Source organism: Tyto alba, unplaced genomic scaffold (assembly GCF_018691265.1).
Source record: "Tyto alba isolate M040663 unplaced genomic scaffold, T.alba_DEE_v4.0 Super-Scaffold_5, whole genome shotgun sequence".
Taxonomy (NCBI): Eukaryota; Metazoa; Chordata; class Aves; order Strigiformes; family Tytonidae; genus Tyto; species Tyto alba.
Genome location: NW_024881326.1, coordinates 10,148,927 through 10,154,926, shown reverse-complemented (window position 1 = coordinate 10,154,926; position 6,000 = coordinate 10,148,927).

Here is a 6,000-nt window from a genome sequence, read left to right as displayed (position 1 = left end):
ATGGCCCACATTCATGATTTCTAACAATCAGGAGGGTCAAGAGCAGTTTATCCAGTCAGTTGCACTGTTACATTACAGAGTATCTTCATAGTCCTCCAAGAAAACAGTTCAGTCATTGAAGCATATAGATCGATATCCCTTTTAATTCTGAATCTTGACAAATTATATTTTTGTTCTTTTGGAGCTCCAAATATCAGGTTTAAATAAGAGTCACCAATACAAAGTTTGGTCACATTGCTCCTACTCAGTAATACCCTTCTTCATTTTTAGGGGAAAAAAATCTTAATACTAGTGCTTAGAATCCTCTAAATCTAAAAAAAAATATCTTTTTTTGTTTTGTTTTTGTTTTGGTTTTATTTTTTTTTCAAGATGTCCCATATCAGTGGTTCTTTCCTCCAGTAGATTTAAATTTAAATTTAAATTTAAAAAAAATAAATGCTTATTAGCCTTTCACAAGTCCAAAGAAAAAAGGAGTAAAAACTGGAATATTTCAAAATCCTGCAGTCTGTTACAATCCCACATATCCACTAACTATTCTTCATAAACCATTGGGGTATGAAGGAGGGAGGTAAAGTCCTTTCCAGTGTAATATAATAGGAAACCCTGTAAGTTAATGCATGCTGCAGCATTTACAGATGAGAAAACTCACCTCACAAGATGCAAATGCAGCATGAAATTTTTTTGTCTTCCAAAGTCAATGGAAATTGTGACTGGTTTTAGTCACAGCCTTATATACAGAAGGTTTAGGTTTGTTTTTTTCCTTATCTAAATCTTCTTCCTTGCTCGTTTTAACCAAAAGACTGTAGATTTTTATTCTCAATATAAACCATGCAAAATATTTTTTTTTTTTTTTTTTTTTTTTTACTATAATGGCTATCAGGGAATGCCATCCCCATACTCTGAAATGACAAGTCTTTGCTCCAGAATGCTATGGTCTAAAGTACAGACTGAAAGCAAGAGCTAGTCAGGATAGACAGGGTCAGAGAACTGAAAGACAACCAACCAAATTGGGTTTGGCAGAAAAACAGAAGCCTCAATTTGTCATTTGCCTGAGCAATAAAGGACGGCAATGATAACTCATAAGGAAGGCTTGAAAGGCAGATAAGTAGTGACTGACTGGGAGTGCTCCCGCAGTGTGTGTGGGAGAGCTATCAGTCCCAGATTAGTGAGGGAGTTTGCAGACCCCAAGGAGTAACTGAGCAATTTTCTTAATGTTGGTGATTTAGGATATATTTTCATTGTTGTCTCAACTCATATGTCTGTAAGTGTTCAAGTCCAGCTTTATCTCTTTTCACACATAAAATTCCCACAATGCACAAAATCCACACAACAAATCCCCAAGTGTGCATTTGTTTGTCCTTTGCACGCCGTGTCTTTCACAGGTGTAAATTGTGCTACGGGTTTGTCCTTCCCTGATACCCAAAACCAAACTGGAAAGTACTCTATGAGACTGGAAAATCACCAATCGCAGGTTGTCCAGCCATTCATGAAAAGGCTCAGGGACACTAACTGGAATAACTGGAACACTGTTTCTGCATTCCTGCATGAATTTTCAATCCTAAACCATTAGATCCAGAAGTATTACACTTCCAGTTAATTGTGCAGTTCAAGCAGTAAGCACTTAAACTGACACTTTTAAGAATAGCTGCTCAACTATGACCCTCCTACAGAATTTTCTGGTCCTCACTCTGAGCATAACAATTCTCAATACACAATACAATACCCCTCAGCATCCTATGATTCTAGATAGAGAGAAATTATGAAGATTCTTCACAAGTAACATCAATGGCTTCTCACAGCATTTCAGTGTTACCTCCCTCTCTTTGCAACACCCCTGGCTGTGTTCTGTCTAAATTAAAGTCTGACTCTGAAAATGTTAATTGAAAGAAGGTTCTGTTGAGTGAAACAGTCCTGGATGGCAATAGTTTGGCGATTAGTCCTTTTTAGTCTTAATTTTTACCCTGTGTAGAACAGAAGGAATGCCAGATACCATGTAAAGATAAATCTATTCCGAAGCAGACAAAGCCCATAACAAAGCTACTATGAAAAAAATTCAGATCTTCCACTAACACAGTCTGAGATTCCAGGTAGATTCACACTGCTGTCTTGGCCTGTGTGCTAAGCAAAGAGGTACAGCTCTTGGCAGAAAGGGGCTGATAAGCAAATCCCAAACTGTGCCCCAGCTGCAGCTGAACAGAACTCATCCATTCCAATTCAGTGCATAGTCAAAAGGTGAGCATTGAAGGCAACAGCACTGAAAACAGCTGAGCATCCAAATCTAGACACTCCTGCAAAATGCACTTCAAAGCACTTTGACATATGTGACAGTAACTTCATAATCTTCCCCCAAATTCTAAACTGGTAGTTGTCAGCTTTGATGACATTACAGCAAGTTATGCCAGTTGGGAATGTGCTCCACTGCAGCTATGTGTTTTGTAATTGCCAAGTCAGAATCTGTGATACATTAAGGTTGTTTTGCAGAACTTCTACCATACTGTTCCCTTACGATGCATGATTTTCATTACTCAGTGCCTATGATTTCAACATATGTCTATGGGAACAGCCTTCTATTTATTACACTCAAAACAGTGTTTCATGCTGCACATCACTGTGACAGGCAATTAGTTTCCACTGAGTAATTAATTATTAATACAAATATTTATTTAAGAACTATTTCTAGTAAAAGTTATAATTATTTTTACTCAAAAAATATAAATAACAAAAGCAATTACTGCCATTTTGTTTCTAAAAAATTATATATGCAGCCACTCTGAAAAATACATGCATCAGTAAAATAGTATCTCTTGAATAAAGCCAAACAGCTACCAGTTTCTTGTTCAGGTAGTAAAGCCAGTGGGTGGTTCCAGGCCCCCTTTAAGAATGAAAGCAAGGACCAAGGAGGGGAAAGAATTGTGCTGGCAACTCCAGGTAGAACAGTGGAAAGGGACATACAAAGAAAAACTGAGAAACTTCTGCAGTCTCAAAATTATACGGAGTATACCTCAGCTGCACGCAAAATATTCAAGTGCGTGAACAAAGTGGAGCCATGAAGGGAGTTGGTAATGCTGCCAGGCAGCTTGCCAGGTGTCAGCAGGAGGATGCCCAGGGCAGAACAGAGCTCTCCTCCAGAGAGCCAGCGGGGAGCAGTGCTGTCTCTCTGCGGGCACTGCTGGAAGGTGGCAGAAAACTGCTGCTAGGCCTCAGGCCCAGTATCCATTTGAATGCCAAATCTAGCAAATGAATTTAAAACACTTTGCACTAGGGCAGGCTAGAAGAAGGTTGGGATTTGGTTCCCTCCGTGGTCAGCACCCATGCCCACATGAGTGTGGCTCATCAAGTAACCCAGCACACATGTGGCACGCTGGCAAGGCAAGATACACAGAGGGATGCAGAGCTCATCTTAACCATGTGAAACAAAAGCAACAGAATTTCAGCAGAGTTTCAGGAGTCAAATTATCCATCTTTTAACCCTAGTTCAATAGTAAAAATGGAGAGGAAATTACTATTGATTCAGACAGGTGTAAGTTGAAAAAAAATGGGTGCAGATAAATGATCAAAAGTTCTTTATATTTTTTTATGAGAAGTAGGCTTTGAAGGACATGAAAAATGTTGATGAAAGTTTCCTTCCTTCTGAATCTTTAGTTGGAGAAAATAGATTTTTTTTTTTTTTAAGATTTCAGATTAACTAAAATTGTAAGGAAAAAATATTTATTTCTGTTCAAAACTGTTTGCAGAACACCCAAAGAATACAATATTTGTACACCCATAGCATCAAAAAAAAAAAAAATCCATTGCTTTGTCATAGTTTTCATCTTCTAGCACACAAACAAATATATATCTTTTGAAATTTCCTACAAAACAACTGTCATTTTAATGTCTTTGGTTAGAGGGCACTTTGTAGAGTTACAGCCTTTCAAATGAGCAGATGTTCTGTTTTCCATGGGGAAATCATACAGATATTAGAGTAGCTACACAGGGATAAACTGTTTGTACATAGGCTTGGCTTCTCTTCAGTGTCCCTGTGCCAGCCTACTCTTTCAAGGGCTGGGCTGTAGTGACTGAGAAAGCAAAGATACCAGACATCCCTCCTCTTTATTGATGATAAATGCCACAGAACAGGATTGTGTGATAGGAACAGCTTAATTTTCCCCTTTTGGTTTCCCAACGATGACATCAACAGTGGCTGAGCTCAAACCTGGAAAAACCACAGGACTGTCTTATTCATGGGAAGGAGACATACAGTATCTATGAAGCAGTAGAAGCTATTTCTTCTGAACATCTTTACCTTTTTTGCATGTAAACCCCAAATAAAATAAAATGAAACAAAGTCAAATGCCCCCCTGCAGATGTTGTACTCTAATTACATGCAGCCTCACTTCTCAGGAATACATATTCTTTACAAGCAGCATCAAACTGACAGCACTTCTGCAGAAGACAGATCTCTGTTACGCTAGAGCAATGGTGCTTTAAACAACTCCAAAGCAAGTATTTACACCTTCACCGCAAATATCTGCAAAGCTGAAACTTCATGTAGAGCTGTTTAAGCACTTGTGAATAGGTGCAAAAATAGGTTTTGAGATGTTTCTAAGCATGATTACACAAGGTACCTGACAAGTCATCTGGAACGATGATCAGGGCATGCCCTGAATTTCAAGATGTCATTCTTAACTGTCTATCAAGGTTATCCCTCTATATGAACTGTCTAAATAAAGAGACAAAAAGGCTGTCACTAACTAAAAGTGTGATGTTTAAGAAAAATCCTTTAAGTGGCTTATTTTCTTTTACTGTAACATAAACTAATTCTGCTTCACTTCTCAACAGGCATATCTTTCCCCTTCAAAAAAGGTTTGATGCATCTTAGGTAATGTGCCCTCTTAACATGGCTCAGCTTTTCTGAATTTCTCCATATGGACACATGAATCAGCACCTCACCACACCACCTCTCCCTCACTGTGGGGCACAAAGGAAATAAAACTGAAAACATTGACCAAAATGTGCATGTTTGCTAAGCTCTTGCATTGCAAACTACCTAGAATGTCCTTCCCTCTGACACACATCATCAAATTTTTTATCACCCCATACCTCTGGGAATCAAACTCAGCAGAGGAATTCTAGTGGACTTTAAAATAAGCATTATGAAATAATGCCATCGTACAATCTGCCCTTTAGTTCATATTTAAGTATATTTTGCCCTCACTTTCTTCTTTTCACCACAAGGATTAAAAAGTTAGACTAATATCTCCAGCTAGCTCAAAAAGCAAACTATGATACAAGAATCAAAGCAGAACATAACCTGTGTGGACTCCAGCAGCATTTGCAGTGCTCATCTGACTTGGATTAGGAACCTTTAACTTAAAAAAAACTGCAGGTTTCAAATTAGCTTAGAAATCTGACTCATCTTTCAGTAACTTTAGCTATCAACTGTCTTTGAAAAATCAAACTGTGATTAAGCTACTGCTTAAATGAAAAATGAATCAATAGAGGCCAAATGCTACTCTAAGCTCATATTCACCCATTGTTGAATGCTCCTTTAATATTTCTTGAGTTCCTCTTTCTTCTGCTGCTTGTATGTCACAGAAATCATCCTGGCATTGTTGAAAGGTCAAGTTCATTTTAGGAAATCCAAGATGCAAGCAGCTACAGGCTCCCCTGCTGCTGTGCATGCCTTTCTTCTGTTCTTCTTTAAAAAAACATAATTCTATAAAAGTAAAATAAGATTTGTAGTGACCCTACAATTATTAGCTTCATATGATGGTGTTGTGTGCATATTCTTTACCTATGGTGTGCCACTGAAGAAAAAGGGATAGTGACATACTTCATCCCTGATGAGTTTCTGCTGTCAAGTGTGTCTTTAATTTCAAGAGAGTCAATAAAGTCCAACTTTTATTGCTATTTTTTTTTCCCAAGAGCCATTTCACCACACGGGAAAATAGATATTATGCCATATTTATTTGTTATTCAGCTTCCATCACTTCTGAAAGTAAGACTTATATTTTTCCC